An 18,857-nucleotide genomic window follows, 5' to 3' on the forward strand; every position below is an offset into this window, starting at 1 on the left:
TGCAAAATTTAAAAACACCCTCAAACAATGCCAGCTACTGTTTATGGAAGCATATATATGTAGTAAAAAAAATAAATAAAAAGATAGATTTAAAGGGTAAACACGATTTTCCTGATTGTGGTTACTTCTCAGGAAACAGGATCAGAGAAGGGTCCAGATAAGTTTCCAAGTGTAGCTGTAACATTTAGAATAAAGATTTAAAGCTAATACAGTAAAGTATTAACTTTTATTAAGTCTGGGTGGTGGGTACTATGGCTTATATTATACTTTCCTATGGTGTGACATTTTTCATAATTAGAGAAAAACAAATACTAGTGGTGCTACAGACTGAATGTTTGTGTCCCCCCAAAATTCATATGTTGAAGCCTTATACTCAAGTGTGATGGTATTTGGAGTTAGGAGTCTTGGGGGGGTAATTAGATCATGAGAGTGGAGCCTTCACGAATGTGATTAGTGCCCTTACAAGAAGAGAAACAACAGAGATGATCTATTTCTCTGTCAGGTTAAGGATACAGAGAAGGCAGCCATCTGTGAACCAGCAAGAGGGCTCTCACCAGGAATCAAATTGGCCAGCAGGGCAACTTGATCTTGGACTTGCCAGCCTCTAGAACTGTGAGGAAAAAAATGTGTGTTCTTTTTTTTAAACAGATTTTATTTTTATTTTTCCATTTTTAAAATTTTGTTTATTTTTGGCTGTGTTGGGTCTTTGCTGCTGCACGCAGGCTTTCTCTAGTTGCAGTGAACAGGGGCTAATCTTTGTTGCAGTGCATGGGCTTCTCATTGTTGTGGCTTCTCTTGCTGCGAAGCATGGGCTCTAGGCGCGCGGGCTTCAGTAGCTGTGGTTCGCAGGTTCTAGAGCGCAGGCTCAGTAGTTGTGGCGCACAGGCTCAGTTGCTCCGCGGCATGTGGGATCTTCCCAGACCAGGGATCGAACCTGTGTTCTCTGCATTGGCAGGCAGATTCTTAACCACTGCGCAACCAGGGAAGTCCAAAATGTCTGTTCTTTAAGCCACCCAGTCAGTGGTATTTTGTTATGGCAGCCCGAGCTGATTCAGACAAGTGGACAACCTGTGATTCCCCTAGACCTGACTTCTCCCAGAGATGCAGGCTCTGCAGAGAACCTTGGCAGGTGGTCTGATTTTACATCCTGAGGACCTGCTCTGCACACCAGTCCAGAAGGCCTTCATGTGATCTCCCTGTAGCTTCCTTGGCCCAGGGCTGTGTTGCTATGGTCAGCACACGGGCTGACATGACTTTCCTCTCCTTGCAGCCAACAAAACTGCTATCACGTCCCATCTCTATTCCTACTGCCTCAGCTCAAAACAATCTGGAACAGAGAACTGTCTCCTTCTCCATCTACCATCTACCTGGCATGTGGATTCCTTGAAAGGTAGATATCTTATTCTCCCCTCTTTGCCTTTTCTTCTTCTCCCTTCTCTGTTTTTGCATTTGCTTCTCTAGTTTCCACACATGACCTTATTGTTTCACTGTGCGTCCACTTTGCTCTCTCTGGTCTGTCCTGGTGCTCCATTTTTTTGGATCTGTTTCCTCTGTATTTCTGCCCATTTGTTCCCTCTGCAATTTCCCAATACATGTATGTGAAGACTGGTGAGAGTTTCCTATCCACAAACCGATGGGAAAACCATAGGAATCTCTGAGTATGAGCATTACATGGACAGAAGTAGATCACAATAAATTGCAAAACAACTTCAGCATTGTAGAGTCTTAAAACCCCCAAGACAGTAGCCACTGAAATTCCATATATCTAAGTGAAATTTTATTCAAGGCTTTCTTTCTTTTCTCTCTTTTTTTTTATTTTGGCCACACCAGGTGACATGTGGGATCTTAGTTCCCCGACCAGGGATTGAACCTATGCCCTCTGCAACGGAAGCACGGAGTCTTAACCCCTGGACCGCCAGGGAAGTCCCTCAAGGCTTTCTTAAGCTTTCAGTTCTATCCAAGGCATTCTACTGATCAGGCCTAAGTGTTTCCCTTCAGTTCATTAGATTAGTGAGAGTTGGGACAAAGAAGGAGTAGAAGGCTAATACAGACGTTCTCCCAGGGATCTACAATGATTATAGCAATCTTCTTTGGATCAGTAAGCAGTGGTCTTCAGTCAGCTCTTAGCTTCTAGCTCCTTGAGTCCAGTGTTTGCAGTTGAAAGGTTTATGACTTTTGCCTTGGAGGCATCTTCCATACTGCAAGATCTATAATGGGGTTTTGGATTTGACTGGAGACTAAAAGAATCAACTGACCAGATAAAATTTTATCTTGGTGTTAGGCTGATTTCAATAAATTATAAATTGAAGTAGCCACAAGTAGGCCATCCATGCAGCCCAAGTTCTATGAACAGTGGTTTAAGATGTCAGTATTCTCATAGTTCATATTTCCATGCTGGATCTAATGGAAATTTTACTCAACACAGCCACTTAAGAGGGAATAGCATGTGAGTTATTTTAAAAAGACAGTCTGTCTTCCCCTAACACTTTTATCCTTTTGGTGTTTTATAAGCATCTCTGTCACCTGAAATAGAGGCAAGCATTACCATTCTCATGTCATGGATGAAGAAATGGTGCACAGACATTAATTGACTTTCACCTTGCAGGGCAATGGCTGAGTCATCCAGTGTCACAGGTCTCCTTTTTGCTGCTTATTCTATAGGACAGCATCACCTCGTGGTCAGTGAGTTAAAACTGCTGGGCTCTCCTACGGAGGCAGGCAGTCTGTTGGTGACCTTGAGTGACTTTCATTCTCTCTGGATGCTCACTTTCTTGCTAGAAGTCTGGACAATGAACCCATACTTCTGATTGTATCTTTCTTTTTTAAAATTAGGAATGACAGATTGCCAGTAAACCACAGGTAAGGTATTCCATAAAACATTTAAGCACAGAACCTCCAGGTTGGAAAGGACCTAGAAAGGGCAGCTGTCAGGGTGGCCCTGAAATTTTGCCTTACAAGGGAATTAGTGAAGGAGTTTAAAAACAAACAAACAAAACAGATTCATGAGCCCATCCTACTGAAATGGAAAATACCAATATGAGGACCAGAATTCTATATTTAAAAAATCACTCCAGGTAGTCTGGTGCAGGTTTAGAAACCATGGCTTAAGTGGAAGCCCTCCAAGTGCACAGGAGAGGGGACATGGTCTGCAGCTGCTGGGGGTCAATGTGCACTGTAAATAAATAAGCAGGGGATCAGAAATGCAACCCATTTAAAAGCAACTGAGCAGATGAAAAGATGGACTGGGCAGAGGTGTGGAAAACCCTGGAGTCTGTTTTTGCCAGTAAGTCCTCCAACTTAAGTATGGAAGGATGCTGAAAAGAGCCCAAATGGAGTGAGGCTCAGCGTTGACTGGCTGTGTGATATGGGCAAGCCATTCCCCCTCTCTGTGCCTCAGTTTCCTATATGTAAAATGAGACCATGGACTTGTTGATCTATAAGTTGCTCCTACGACATTTTGAGATTTACCTAATGTCCTTTTCGACGTGAACATGCTAATTCTAAATGTTGCCCAGTATCCTAATCTTTTAATATAATGCTTTGTGGACCCAGTGCTTGTCCCACTGTTTTCAAGTCCTGGGTGTCCCCGAGCAGCTGAATGAAAGCTGTGCTCAGCCTCTGAGTCAGTGCAATTGCCCACAAAACTCAAAGCATTCTAAGATGGCTTTCTGCCACCTTAGGCTGGAAAATCAACCTCCAAGAAGGCAAGTTCCAGGGAAGGGAGGCAGAAGCCTAGACTGCAAAGGCATTTGGAAGAAAAGGTGGTTTGGTCTGGAGGAAGGTAAGTATCCTGCCACACACCTCTGCCTCAGGTGAGGGTAATTCTATCTGCTGCTTGCTGATTCAGAAGGTGACCAGAGAAGGTTCCATCAACTGGCAAAGACTGAATGCTTTCCAGTGACCATGCTCATCTTACCCCTGGGTCATGGCTGCTCTTGGCAGGAAAAGCGTGTAATGGTTATAGTTGCTGGCACCAGTGTTAGCTGCTCAGGCCCAAGCTTGGCCAATGAGAGGAGGCTTAGTAGAGAGAGACTTGCATTAGGAGAAGCATCTTGGTAGGCCAGAAATGATCAAGTGTTCACCCTGACTGGAAAGGAACCAAAAGAGAGGAAAGGAACCAAAAGAGAACAGTTTAGGTAAGAGAGCCCAAGGCTGAGGAGGCAAGTGCTAGGTTTTATAGGGTTTTTGTTAGAGTCAATTAAATTCAATGGAGAAAACATTTGTTGAGCACCTACTATGTATCTCAAACTGTGCCAGGATTCAGGAATTCAAAGAGAAACAAGGCAAGGTCCCTTTCTTTAGGTGTTTATAACTTTGTAGAGAAGTTCTCCATAAGAACAGACACAACATATCATTCTAGTGGTGAAGCCATGGCAAGGGAGGAGCTTACAGGGTCTCAGGCAGCAGGAAATGAAGGCAGATAAGGTGACATCTGAGTAGGACTTTGCTTGGAGAAGGGAGTAGACAGCCTTCTAGGCAGGGGAGACAAAATTAGCAAAGGCAAGAAGGTACAGGGAGCAGGTTGGAGGTGCGGGGGCCCTAGGTACACTCGGGAAAGAGGAGGGTGGAGAGGTACAGCTGTAGACCCAGCTAAGGAGCTGGGCTGTGTGTGTGGAGGGGGACTTTAGCAAAGGGGGTCTCTTATCATAGTCATGTTTGTGTTTCAGAAATATTGTTCTGGAAGCAGTACAGAGGATGAGGGGGTGGAGGGCAAGAACAGAAATTGAACACGTATTAGGAGGTCAGGGAAGAAAGGCAGCAGTAGAGAGGCTGCGTCAATTTTGTCCTGGGCCACAGAATGGATCTGGTAGCTGTCTGGATGTGGGCGGTGCATGAGAGGGGTGCACAAAGGCTCGTTCTTGGTTTTCTGGCTTGGATAATGGGCTCTGGAGAAACCACTTCTCTCCCTCCTTCCTTCCCTCCCCTAAGTCTGTATCTGTTGGGCTGGGCGGGATCCCACTTTCTGCTTTTATAACAATCATCTCATATAACTCAGAAGCAGGCAGTCGAGGGACACAGTTTACGGTACAGGGAGTTCTTAGAGGCGCCCATAAGAAGAAAGTACTTAAAAATAAACTTTTGGGGCTTCCCTGGTGGCGCAGTGGTTGAGAGTCCACCTGCCGATGCAGGGGACACGGGTTCGTGCCCCGGTCCAGGAAGATCCCACATGTCGCGGAGCGGCTGGGCCCGTGAGCCATGGCCGCTGAGCCTGCACGTCCGGAGCCTGTGCTCCGCAACGGGAGAGGCCACAACAGTGAGAGGCCCACGTACCGCCAAAAAAAAAAAAAAAAAAAACTTTTGTAAACTGGTTTTAGGGACTGTGCATTATATGGACTGTCTATTAATCTTGAAAACAAAATACATAAATAATTGTGAAGCACTCTCACATACTAAGAAGCATACAAAATAGGAATGAAAACTCTGTGACTGATCACAAAGCAAATTTTGATGCGGCCATCATGCTGGGCAACACTGCCAGCACCCCAGCAGCCCCTTTCATGTCCTCTTGTCCTGCCACCTACCACCCTCCCCTGCAAAGAGAACCACTCTCCTCATGAAAGTACTTTAAAAAAAACACACATTTGCAAATTAATATGACATAAAAGCAAATCTTATTTTCCCTTTTCCAGTACAGGTTAATTTTTCTTCACCTTAGTCTGACTTTAGGGGTCCTGAGACAGTTGTTTGGTTCAATACCTACAGTAGTTGCAAAATTGTGATCTGGGCTGCCTGTTGCCCTGTGTCTGTGTAAGCTAAGCTGTGGTCTTGATCAATTAATCACCTCTGTAACTTTTTGTAGCTGATACAGCTGTGAGTTTACAGAAAGTCCATTTATCTTGAGAGAGGCATTTGCTTCTGTGTAAACAGTGGTGAGTACCAAATCATTTAAAGGGAGGGAGGAGAAAAGAAAAGAAGTCTGGAATCCTAACATTTACTTATTTAGGTCCTGAGTGTCTTTATAGGCTTGAGGAGCTGTTGCTTTGTTTTGTTTTGTTTTTTAACAGGCTCTTAGAATTACCGGCTCCAGCCACCACTGATACATCCGACACTTTCATTCATCGCAGAGGGAGTTTTGTATGGAGAGAGGGTCTACCTAGAGGGAAAGGGTGGACGGCGCAGATCTTTGGTCCACTGGAGCAAGCCAGATCAGGAGAGGGGCAGGCAGTGGAGCAAGAGGCATTAGGAAGATTTGGAAAGACCCCAGAACTGGCAAGAAGGCAAGCAGCCCCTACCCCCTCTGCCATCCTGAAGGCAGGCTGGGCCATCCTCTCCAAGTTCATGTCAAGGTTTACGAGGGTCAGTGTGTTTGTGCTGGCCTGGACATTTTCACAAATTGCTCTGTAGTTGTTTTTATTAGTTTTATTCCAGCTGTTGCTCCAGGGCCCTTCTGGCAACCAGGCCTTCCAGGCTGGCTTGGAATGACTTGTTAATTGACTCAAGTCATGAAAAGGTGCCATCTGCTTTGAACTCTTGCCTGTTCCAAGGCTGGACAAATCCCAGGCATGCACCGTAGGAAAAGCCATAATGAGGCTCACACCTCCAAGTTTGCAGTGCCCAGCTCTGTCTGGTCAGGTGTTAAGTGCAGGGGTGAAATGCGAGCCCAGGGTGATGGGTTTGAAGAGTAAACAGGCCCTGAGAATGTGTTTCCTCCTGGGTCCTAAGCGACACCAGGCTTGGGAGGAGATTTCACAGCATTCCTGTCAAAACCCTGCAGTTAATAGCATCTTGATGTCCCAAATAAACTCACAGATATCAGTTACTCCCTGTGTTTTCACTTCACACCAACTCTCCACAGATGCGTCTCCACTTGGGAAAAACTTGGGAAGAGGCCTCAGTGAGATTTTTCCTGTGAAGCTATTCGTTTTATCCCACTTCAGAGAAAATAAGAAAAATCTTAAGGAGGTTTAGAAGGAAGGCCACCTGATGTAAGTGATGTGTACTGCTGTTGAAATACTTTCTCATTTCATATATATTATTTACAAGTTATGGCAAGGGCAGCATCAATGGACCAAAATATTTATTGACTTTTGTGAAATATCTCCCAATAGTAGCATTTTTTAAAAGTGTTACATCAACTGTAGTGTGAAATTGACTTCTATCTCCTCCAGTACGATGTGTAATCAGACTACCTCTCCTTGATAAATTTTGATGCTTTACAATGGACCCAAGTTCAAGCATACCTCTTAAAGTTACACCTTAAAGAAGGGGGTCCAGTGTGCTGTTATTTGTGGATCAGGAGAGATGAGTCACTAGTGGAAATCAGAAAATAGAATGTTCACTAAGGTCAGAAAGACTGCCTCAAAATGCACCACTAGTGCAGGGTGTGGCAGGTGGGGAGTAGTGACAGACGGAGGAAGAATGAACAGATTTAGGAGACATATCAACCAAATGCCGTGTGTAGACCCTGTGTGGATCCTCATTTGGACAAACCAAGTGTAAAACAAAACATGAGACAATTGGAGGAAATAAGACAGTGACTGGATACTTGATGACATTAAGGAATTCTTTAAAAAAAATTTTAGGCATGAGAATGGTATCATGATTATGTTAAACAAAAAGAGTTCTCAACTTCTCATCTTTTGGAGATATGTATTGAAGTGTATACAAATGAAATGATACAATGTCTGCAATTTGTTTTAAGATAACCCAAAGGGTCAGGGTGAGGGTTAAGTGTATGGTGAAGGAAGGGAGGCAAGCGATGAAATGCAGTTGGCCTTGAGTTGATAATTGTTGAAGATGAAAGATGGATGCAAGAGTTCTGGGTTTACTGTATTATTCTCTCTACTTCTCTATGTTGAACATTTCCATTATGCAAAGTTAAAAGTGAAAGAACTCAGTGGGCTCTTGGCCCTGTTAGCTTTCTTTGGTAGGGGAGGGAAAAGGTATTAAGGATTTCCTCTGTAATTGGGCATACAATTTTTACCTTTATTAAATTTAGAGTAAAGAAATCTCATTGGGGCTCTTCCTAATCTTATGATTCTTTGATGATACGATTCTGTGAGATTGTGATCAGCTGCTACACCGGTCACAGCCATCATCAGTGGTTGCTCCACACTAGGGTTGGTGGAGGCAGAAAAGGAAGGGATTACTTCCCACTGGGAAGCTGCTGGTTTTTTACTTACAGGAAGTCAGGGACCTTGTCTGAATATTCATGATGGGGTGGGGAGATGTGAAATAACAGAATGTTATGCTTTGGGGAACTTATATAAACGTGGGTCAGGAGAGTAGTTGCAGCTTGTGTAATAAAGCTCATTTTAAAGAAACACAATATCTTAGGCTCAAAAATAATTTGTACCTTGTAGTGGATTTCCAATGCTATCACAACTGTATCAGTTACCCATGTCACGTAACAAATTCCACCAAAGTTTAGTGGATGAAAGCCACAAACGTCTATTATCTCACAGTTTCTGAGGAATCAGGAATCTGGGCCCCAGAAGACACGCTCTTGTCCCCTAACAGCGCTCAAGCAATGGCTGGTAAGATTGGGTCTATAAATCCCCCAGTCCTCTCATCTCTCAAGTGTTCTAGTGCTCTACTTCTTGGGTTCAGCAGTCTTTCTGAATGAGTCCACCCTATTTCTCTACTTCCTGTTTTCCTTTCAGGGGTCAGCATGTAAGAACTTCTCTGCTTCTAGTCTCTGGTGGGGTATAAACATGCTAGTTACCGCTGGCCAGTCCCAAAGTCACTCTGTGCTTGTGGAAACCTGGACAGACTGTGGCTTGATCTCTGGACATTCATTCATTCAATAAGCCCTCACTGGACACCTACTATGTGCCTATCTTCATGTTAGGTTTTGTAATAACAAAATGAATGAATGAGTAAATGGCCTCAAAAGTTTTGCTTATTAGAAAGCTATAAATAACACCTGAGTTTCTGGCCATGAACTTTTTGGCTCTCTGCCCTTCATACACAGTTAAACTGAGACTAAAGGAAAGAAAGGCCTTTATTCTTTTACCTGCTGTGTTGTTTTAAAATTTTACCAAATGTACAATGCTCAGAAGAAACCCAGACAGAAAGATATCTATGGTGTCTAAAAATGTACAAATCCATCTCTCTAAGAGCCATGGTCAGGTCAGCAGTCACACCTCCGTCAAGGGTGGGATGCAGACTCTCAACCCTTTAACGTTTTTAAAGCCACCACGTATTATTTTTTAGAATGGTTTTACCTACCCAAGAGTAATGCTCACTAGCCCTTCTTCAGAAGTTGTGCAGTCTTCCACGAGAGACATTTAATTTTAGTTAACTGAATCAGCCATTTACTTTGTTTTTCTAAACCCTCCACCACTCTCAGGCAATCTGAAGAAATCTCTCCCCAAAGGAAACCGTACTTTTGGACACTTCATGTAAGCGCTTTCCACTGATGCATTCAGCAGGTTGGCGGGGGCAAATCTCAGGGGTTTGCTGAATATCTGGCACAATGGGGTGCATAATAAATGCTCCTAAATTCTTATTTGACTAATGGATTGATATAAGTCTCATTACGGCTTGGACTGTGCCTGTGTCCCCCGTACCTAGTGCCTCATACCTTTTAGGTGCTCAACCAAAATGCTGAATGAACACCTGAGTAAATCTTACTGGAAACTAACGAGCTTTGTAAATCCAAAAGTCTGCTCTTAGGTCGACTCATTTGATTCCTTTCTAGCTCTGGGCAGTAAAATAAAGCAAGGCTATGACTTTAGGGTAATTTTGCTTATGTTCTGCATCCTTTTTGGGAAGAGGGGGAAAAGGTTATCAGGCAGAGGCACTGTTTACCAACCACCAATCTGACCTGCCAGCCCATCCTCTATCCTCGGGAAGTGCCACTCCAGCCAAGTCACTGAAGAGAAAAACAAAAAAAACCCCCCAGGTTTCATTGTTACTCCTTTCCCTCATGCAAGAGCGTCATGACTCAAAATCCAGAGGAGTGGCCCAAGGGGCTGTAAACAAAGTGAAACTAGAAAGTTAGGACAGGGCTTCCCTGGTGGCGTAGTGGTTGAGAATCTGCCTGCCAATGCAGGGCACACGGGTTCGAGCCCTGGTATGGGAAGATCCCACATGCCGCGGAGCAACTGAGCCCGTGAGCCACAGCTACTGAGTCTGCGCGTCTGGAGCCTGTGCTCCGTGGAGAGGCTGCAATAGTAAGCGGCCCATGCACCGCGATGAAGAGTGGCTCCCGCTCGCCGCAACTAGAGAAAGCCCTTGCACAGAAACAAAGACCCAACACAGCATAAATAAATAAATTTATAAAAAAAAAAAAAAAAGTAAGTTAGGACAGAAGACGACTCTGGAAGAAGAGCACCATTTCTGAGCCATTCTTGGGGACCTCCACTGTCACCTGAAGCCTGGCTTGTGTCTTGGCTCATGCTGGGGAATGCTTACTCCCTACTCATGATGTTCCTTCCCTGTGGACGGCCTTTTATTACGGCAACATTCCTGGCCTTTCCATACCCTTTTATTCATCCCTCCCAGGAGAGGCTAGGTGACGTAAGAGAATGATGAGCTTGAGACAGCGAATTGAGTCCTGTGGCTCAGTTTCTCCCTATCCTTGGGACTGGCCGGTCGGCAGGCAGCCCCCATTCTGCTCTGCTCCTGCATCGTCTACATAGAGCAGCCTTCGCCTCGGTTGGGGTTTGTAATCACTCAGTGCTGCCTATGACTGGGTGAGTTAAGTCTGCCTAATTCTGGGATTCAGCATTAGAAAGCTCATTATTACTGCACACCCCAGACACATCTTCCCACCCAGCCTTTCTGAGTAATGTCTTAGTTTCGGCTGCTATAACCAATTATCATAGACATAAATATCAACATTTATTTCTCACAGTTCTGGCGGCTGGGAAGGTCCAAGATCATGGTCAGGTTCTGGTGAGGGCCCTCTTCCTGGTTTGCAGGTGGCTGTCCTTTCTCTGTGTCCTCACATGGCATAGGGCAGAGAGAGGAAGCAAGCTCTACCATATCTCTTCTTATAAGGACACTAATCCCATCTTATATCCCACCCTCATAAGGCCCCGTCTTCAAATACCATCACACTGGGGATTAGGGTTTCAACATGTGAATTTGGGGGGCACACAGTCAGCCTATAGCAAGCAATAAAGATGGTATTTTCATCTCCATCTCCCTAACTCCTCTTTTTCTTGATTGGTTCCAAACTTGGGTGAGGAAGGGATTCCCTCAAATAACAACAGCTGAGGTCTAGTATTTGGGTGTAGGGGTCCTGATGTGGTTGAAAGGACCAGGGACAAGCAGACAATGTTTCTTTGGTTCAGTCTTTAACCAGTTTGCATGGAACAAATCCCAGTTTCTTTCTTTGCATGCCTGCATCCAAGACTGCTATAGCACATTCCTATAGTTGTCACTCCCTCCCCTACATGAGCTGTAACACTCCACTGTTGCTGTTTTGATGCAGCTGCTGCAGACATTTTTTCCCCAGCATCCACCATATGATAACATCATCAAAGAGAGGGGGGAACTGTAGGAACACAGAGCAGGAAGAATGGGCAAAAGCACTCCAAGGAATAGCCCTCTAGGCATCCTTCTTTAAGGCAAACTGACTCTTCTTCAACAAAGCAGATACTCTGAGACTCATGTTTCATTAGGTTAAATTTTTCCAATAAGGCATCTTGGTTCTACATGCAAATAAAAATCTTCCGGAGCCAATCTCAATAGCTGAACGGGCCATGTCTGAATCTGACATATATATGCAATAATGTTATATATAATAATATACAATAATGCTATATATACACATATATCTTAGGATTTAACACTACAGGTGAACATACATATGCACAAAGAAATATGTGTGTACACATACATTTGCTACATATAATAGAACAACTCTTCCCCAATAGCCTTTAAAATTCAAAGTCAACAAAGGTAAGGAAGGGACTGTTTCCATATTTCTGCTGCCCTCCAGGTTAGCTCTCTGAATCAAGCCTCTCTCCCAAATTGGGATTTAATTTCCTTGGAAAGGGAGTATATGGAAGACAAGAAGTTAGGAGCCAGGTCCTTTTCCTGACCACATCACTGGCTGTATGACCTGGAGCATCACCCTCCTGCTTCACTACCTGAATTTCACTGCATAGTAAGCATGGTGGAGGCTGTGCTGTACTGGCTCCTTTAGCTCCAAATAGCCAGTGATTTATAGGTAGCCAGAGGAAGATATGATTGGAGGGAGAAGGTGGTGAGGTTTAAAGAAATAGGAAATATGACAGTCCTCATTCACTGGAGAGCTATGTGTTATACAATTGGCAAACGACAGGGGTTCAGACATTCCAACTGAATGCACTGCCCATCTCATCAATCAGCACAAGAATGATATAAGAAACGATGGTCAGTTTTGCACCCTTCAAAAGAAAGGCCTTTATAGGTGTGACAGCTGTAAACAGACTTAGTACAGTGGGGGGGGGGGGTGGCGGGAGGGAGGGAGGGAGGGAGCGGGGCGGGGGAGAGAAAGTGTGGGGGAGGGAGAGAGAGGAGAAAATATGCTGTGTGTGTGTGTTTGGCAGTCTTTTGCATACTGTGAGGGACAAAGTGGTGGACCAGCCATGGTCCCATCCCAACTGCTTGCCGTCTCTGGCAAGGGAGGTCAGCTATAGGCTCAGGAGAAACTGCTCCCTAAGAGTGGGACAGGTAAAGTGCTGTGGAATTTGATAAACTAGAAGTGAAATATAAAACTTCCTTTTTTAGTCAACAAGCATCTACCGTCAGATTCCTTCAGGGGAGGGCCCCATGTAATTCATGTTTGGTTCTCTCACCTTGTTTATGCCACAGAAGCATGATGAATATTTACTGCATGTACTGGCAGCACACATTACTTACAAAACATTGCACTTGAATTGTGGTTAGGCAGGGACATACTTAGAGAACTTTTTTTTTTTTGCGGTACGCGGGCCTCTCATTGTTGTGGCCTCTCCCGTTGAGGAGCACAGGCTCCGGACGCGCAGGCCCAGCGGCCATGGCTCACGGGCCCAGCCGCTCCACGGCATGTGGGATCTTCCCGGACCGGGGCATGAACCCGCATCCCCCGCATCGGCAGGCGGACTCTCAACCACTGCGCCACCAGGGAAGACCTTAGAGAAGCTTTTGTGCTCATCACAACTCTGTGCTAGAAAGATCTGATTTGAGATGCTTAAACTGCGTTTCTTATGTATTTACCTTGATCTTTTGTGCTTTCTGTTTTCCAGTTCCTAATCATCCAAGCTTTCTCTTTCTCCAAAAACATTCAGATGGCTTAGTCTGATGGAACTGTGACTGTCTTACTAGAAACACAGAACTTTGCAGAGCTTGCTTTGTATAAAATTTCTTTTACTGTCTTACCAGTGGCAAACTGACTGTTTCCCAGATACAGGAGTCTAGGCCTTAAGGCTGGAAAGAACATTCTTAAAGTGGGAGAAGCAAAATGGCTCTAGGTTCCTGGTGCACATATTATGCTCTGAGCCATAGCTATTGCTGCTATTATTACTAATTAAAACTACTCATTTAATGTTCATGGCAAATCTCCAAGGTAGGAATTGTGACCTGTAATCTACAAAGGAAGGGACACCCAATTTGATGAAGGTTCTATCACTAATAAAAGGCAGAGCCAGTATTCAGACCAGACTCGAAGATCTTTTCCTTTGTTGGACGAATGATTTAATGAATGGATGACTGGTGATATCACGACATGCACCAGCTGGACTTTCACTAGGAGTTGACCTGATTGTTAATGTTCTGCAATTCTTTTGGTTTCCCCCAAATGTTGGCATGATTCATTATCTAAATTCAAGGTAAGTTATCTGATGGGTCTAAGCCACGGTACTCTGGTAAGTTCATGAAGTCGCTTCTTAACTAAGCATTTTAGTGAAAGAGGCACCATCAATCAATGAACAAATTTAACTCTTTGTATGTTGAGACCTAGGTGCCCACCAAGGTGAATTTATGGAAAGTTGGCATTCAGATACTCTCAAATGCTCATTTTCACTGTTCCTTTCCCCATTCTAACGTGGATAATATGGAGCAGCACTGAGTAAATTTAAGCTCTCCGGGCTCTCTCCTCACTCATGTGGAATGAAATGAGCCCAAGGTGAGCACCCAGGAGGCCATGGGGAAGAAAAAAAGGACTGGGGTGGTTTATATCTTGGAAGTCAATGTTTGAAAAATGAGGAGTAACTTATGACTTTTATTTAGAATTTCCTCATTCTTCCTCTTCTTGTTCTGTCGATTTTAAAGTCCTAGGTGTACTTTGTTGTTTTTCCTGATAATACAGGCAGCTAAAATGTGTATCATCCTTAAGGACTTACAGATGAAACTCTGTGGGAGGTGTCATTACTGTCATTTACAGAGGTTCTAAGAGTCTCGGTGCCCAGTCTGGTCCACTGGCTCCAAGTTCAGGGATTCTCTAGAGTCGCAGGGTGTTCTCCTGGGAGCCTCTCCTTTCTTCCCTCCACCCCCACTTAGGGACTGTCACTTGCTTTGGAGGAGCTTTTTTTTTTTTTTAATTTTTGGCTGTGCTGGGTCTTTGTTTCTGTGCGAGGGCTTTCTCTAGTCGCGGCGAGCGGGGGTCACTCTTCATCGCGGTGCGCGGGTCTCTCATTGTCGCGGCCTCTCTTGTTGCAGAGCACAGGCTCCAGACGCGCAGGCTCAGTAGTTGTGGCTCACGGGCCCAGTTGCTCCGCGGCATGTAGGATCTTCCCAGACCAGGGCTTGAACCAGTGTCCCCTGCACTGGCAGGCAGATTCTCAACCAGCGCCACCAGGGAAGCCCTGGAGGAGAATTCTTATGTAGAGTTCCTAAAGCTTTGGATTTTCCAGACTGTTCCACAGCCTCTCAGAGATCAGATCACAAGAGTTTGCCCTGAAACACACACAGTGATTTCTGTGCTAGATACTGACTTTTTGGTATTTCCTGCTGGAGCTCTGTCTGGGTGGAGTTCTTTTTGGAAGCACCAGAGTTTTTCTGTCTGTGCAGTTGATTTTGAAAGCCTTAAATAAACTCTGTTGTGATGTGTTCAGAATCATAACAACTCATCAACTATTTATTAAGCACCTACTATGAGCCTGCCACTGTTGTAGCAGCTGGGGATACACTGGTGACCTCAGCAGACCCTGCTTTCAAAGAGCTTTCAGTCGGGTCCAGGACACAGATTAGTAAACAGGCATTTGCCCTCCACGTGGTGAGTGCCATGAAGGACAAAGTCCAGGGTGCTGGAGGTGGGAGGTGCGGTGCAAATAGCAGGGGCTGCGAACCCAGCCTTGGGAGTGGCAGGGCTGGGAGGGGCGGGGGGTGGGGGGGGGTGCCACAGGCTTCGCAGAGCCAGAGCTGGCTAAACTGTATCCTAAATATAAGAAATCAATTTTTATAGAATCTGTTCGCAATTATCTGCATGCAAGTAGATGATTCCACTTGGTTTGCAAGAAAACTTTTTTCAAGCCTGCTCTTCAATGGCTTGAGTGTCTCAGCTCCCTCTAGGTACACTGCATGTTAACACAGAGGCACCAAATCTCACAAGGTAGAGGCACCCACTGAGAGAGAACTTGTCTGAAGGAAGGTTTGGGCCCAGGTGAAACACTGCATTTCCTGCTTGGCATGAGAAGGGAGAAGGGAGGTCAGGCGGGGAAAGTGAAGTGCTTCCCAAGCTTCCAACAATTCAGGCCTTTATAGGGAACTTCATTATTTCACCTGAATTGTATTTTCAGGAGGCCAAGCAGGCACATCTCTATTCAAATACCAGATAGGCAACAAAACACATTCTAGAGCCACCAGATGTAAATGGTTCGTGGATTATTCCCTTTTTAGATTCTCTGGGCCATTGTTCCCCTCCATTCGTGCAAATAATAATGACCAACTTCTTGCCAAAAGAAAAAAATAGGGGGGGTGGCGGATGGGGAACAGTACAAAGGCATCTGCATGTCTGGCCACGTGGAGGTCCCTGAGACTGGTCTTGGATCTACTTCTGATCCCCTGGTCAGGCAATAAAACGCCTATTTGATTTTGAATAAACTTTACTAAGGTATAATTTACATGCAGTAAAACACACCCATTTTAAGTATACCACTCTGTGAGTTTTGACAAATGTATACACTGGTGTAATCAAGACATGGGACATTTTCAACTCCCAAAAGTTTCCTCACGCCTTTCTGCAGCTGCCCCAGCCCCTGCCCCAGGCCCTGCCCCAGGCCCTGCCCCAGGCAATCGCTGACCGGCTTTCTGTCACCACAGATTAATTTTGCCTGTTACAGAATTTCCAACATACGAAATCATACCATACACATTCTTTTGCGTCTGCTTTTTTCACCCAGGATAATAGTTCTGAGATTCATTCTTGTTAGTGTATCCATAGTTCATTCCTTTTTATTTAAAATGCTGCTTTTTGAAGAAGCAAACAATTGTTCGGTGTACCACTTAGGAAGATGAGCAGAGCTAGGAAGTCCCTCTGGTATAAAAATTCTATCGACTTGTCCGGGTAACGCAGCCCTGAGAATTGCATCAGGCTGGTACAGATCTCATTTAAGAAGTAGCCAGGCACATAAATTTTCAGGAGTCCAGAAGGACAGGGAGAGATGCGGCCTCAGTGAATGATGGGACGTATTACAGAGGATGACGGGGCTATTTGTTCAGTTCTATTATGAGCTCAGCGAAATGTGACAATCCTGGGAAATATAAATATATACTGCTATATTTATACATGTGTTTGTCTCGGGAGACCTGGCGGGGAGTGGTGGGTGGTAGTGCTTCCTTCAGGATTGGAGCAGGCAGAGATGACTGGGCAGAGTAAGCCTGTTCCAGGCCACATCAACGCCTAGTCAATAAACAAGACTTACAAGGAGAGTATTTACTGAGCACTTACTACGTGTCAGGCACTAAGCTCTTATATGCATTGCTTCCTTTAACCTGTCCCTGTATCCTGTGTGGCAAAGGCTGTCGGTGCTCTGCACACATCCCTTCACAGCCTTTCCCCGTATTCCTGTACACTTATCACCATGTGCTATGCTCCCAGCAGCCAGCACCCTGGCTCTGTGTTGGGGGACAGTCCTTGAGCTACTGGAGCCACTATTGCTTCCCAGCCCGGAGAGCAGAAGTGCCTAGGATTTTACTGGTAACGAAACAGTGCAGGGGGACAAGTGCCCCAGCTCCCAGTGGCACCTATCTTGTCTCCAGTTCTCCCCTCCGTGGCATTTTGCTTCGTCTCAACCTTGCTTGGCCTCCTTCCCTTCATGTTCCCTTTCTTCAGCTTCTCTAGCAGTTTCCCCTGGGGACACTTCCCAATAAACCATGTTCACATGAGTCCTTATCTCAGGATCTGCTTTTGGGGACCCCAAACTTAGACTGTAAAACTTACTACCACTGTTTTACGAATGAAGAAACTGAGACTGTCACATACACACACACCATCCACACTCCTTTCCTGCTCTCCCTCCTTGCCTCCCTCCCTTCCTCTCCCTCCCCTCCGCCCTTCCCCCCCTTCTTTTTCTCTCTCTCTCTCTCTCTCTCTCTCTCTCTCTCTCTCTCTCTCTCTCTCTCTCTCTCTCTCTCTCTCTCTCTCGTAGCTATCTCCTACTTATCCTTGAGCTGAAGCCTTGAACTTCACTTTCTCAGGCAGCCTTCCTGGCTCCCCAGTCTCGGTGAAGTTCCCTGCTTATGCTCTCAGAACCATCCTTTGTAGCACTTATCTTGATTCTCAGTTTACAATGATCTGTGTGATTATTTCACTAATGACCACCTCCCCTGCCAAACTGCTGGCTCCAGGTCAGGGGCCCTGTCTCTGGTGCTCTTAGTTTTATCTCCAGCACCCTAGCAGAGTTTCTAGAACATAATAATGGTCCAATGAATATTTACTGAATGAATGAATGAGCTGAAGTTCCTTTCAGATGCTACCTGGCCTCTCAGATACTGCTCATCCTCCTAATGGGCCAGAAAAGCATAACATACAACGTTAAGAGTGACGAAGGTCTCCTGCCCAATTCTGTTCTTCTGGGTACTGAGGGAAGAGCCATATCCAGAGCAAGGTGAGAGTACTTTGCTCTAGGGGACCAAAATTTAGCACCAACTGTAGAGCTGAATCCAGAGGTGGGCCTGGAAGGCTAGGTAGAATTTGAATGGATTATTCAGAGGAAATTTGAATACTATTTTAAAGAAACACAATGTCATTTAAAAACACACACATTCTTGGATCTCTGTACTTCTTAACAAAAGTACAGTTAGTCCCGAGTTCTCATTAGGAAGCCGATAAGCATCTATTTCCTTCTACTCCAGCAGTGATGATTCCCCTGCTACATAAAATTTGCAAACTGCTTTGGAAGCATTTATGGAGAAAGGTGCCATATGAATGTATGAGATTATTGAAATAATTGCTGATTTAGAGATTTCCCATGTGGATACTTAAAATATACCCAGGCACACACATACACTCACACCCCACACTCAGGGTACTTCCTGCTCTGATCGGCAGGGATAAATTCTCCTACCTGACAGGTGACTGTAAATCAAGAAGTGTGTTTTAACAGTCACCAGCTCTCTGCTTCTGTGTGCTGCTGTCTCAGGCAATCCTTCACCTCCTGGGACACAGGACCTGAAGGATCTTGGCACTTCTCTGCACTGCACGTGGGGAGGGGGTGCTTAGCCGCCAGGTAAATATTGACATGCTGTACGTGAGCAGTGAATATAAACAACTCAGGATATCCTTGGAAAAGTTCATCTCTGGATCCACCTTCTGTCTCACCAATAGGTAAGAAAATAGAAAATCATGAGTTCCCCAGTTTTTTTTGCCAAATTAAAACAAAATAGTTTTGCAACAATATAAAAGCTGGAAAGTATCTGAGAGTCAATAAATGCTGAAGAAATAGTTCTGACGGTAAACACATGTCCTTATTTCCACAAACACTGACAACTGGATTAGATTA

The sequence above is a fragment of the Tursiops truncatus genome, chromosome 6 (genome assembly GCF_011762595.2).
Source record: "Tursiops truncatus isolate mTurTru1 chromosome 6, mTurTru1.mat.Y, whole genome shotgun sequence".
Taxonomy (NCBI): domain Eukaryota; kingdom Metazoa; phylum Chordata; class Mammalia; order Artiodactyla; family Delphinidae; genus Tursiops; species Tursiops truncatus.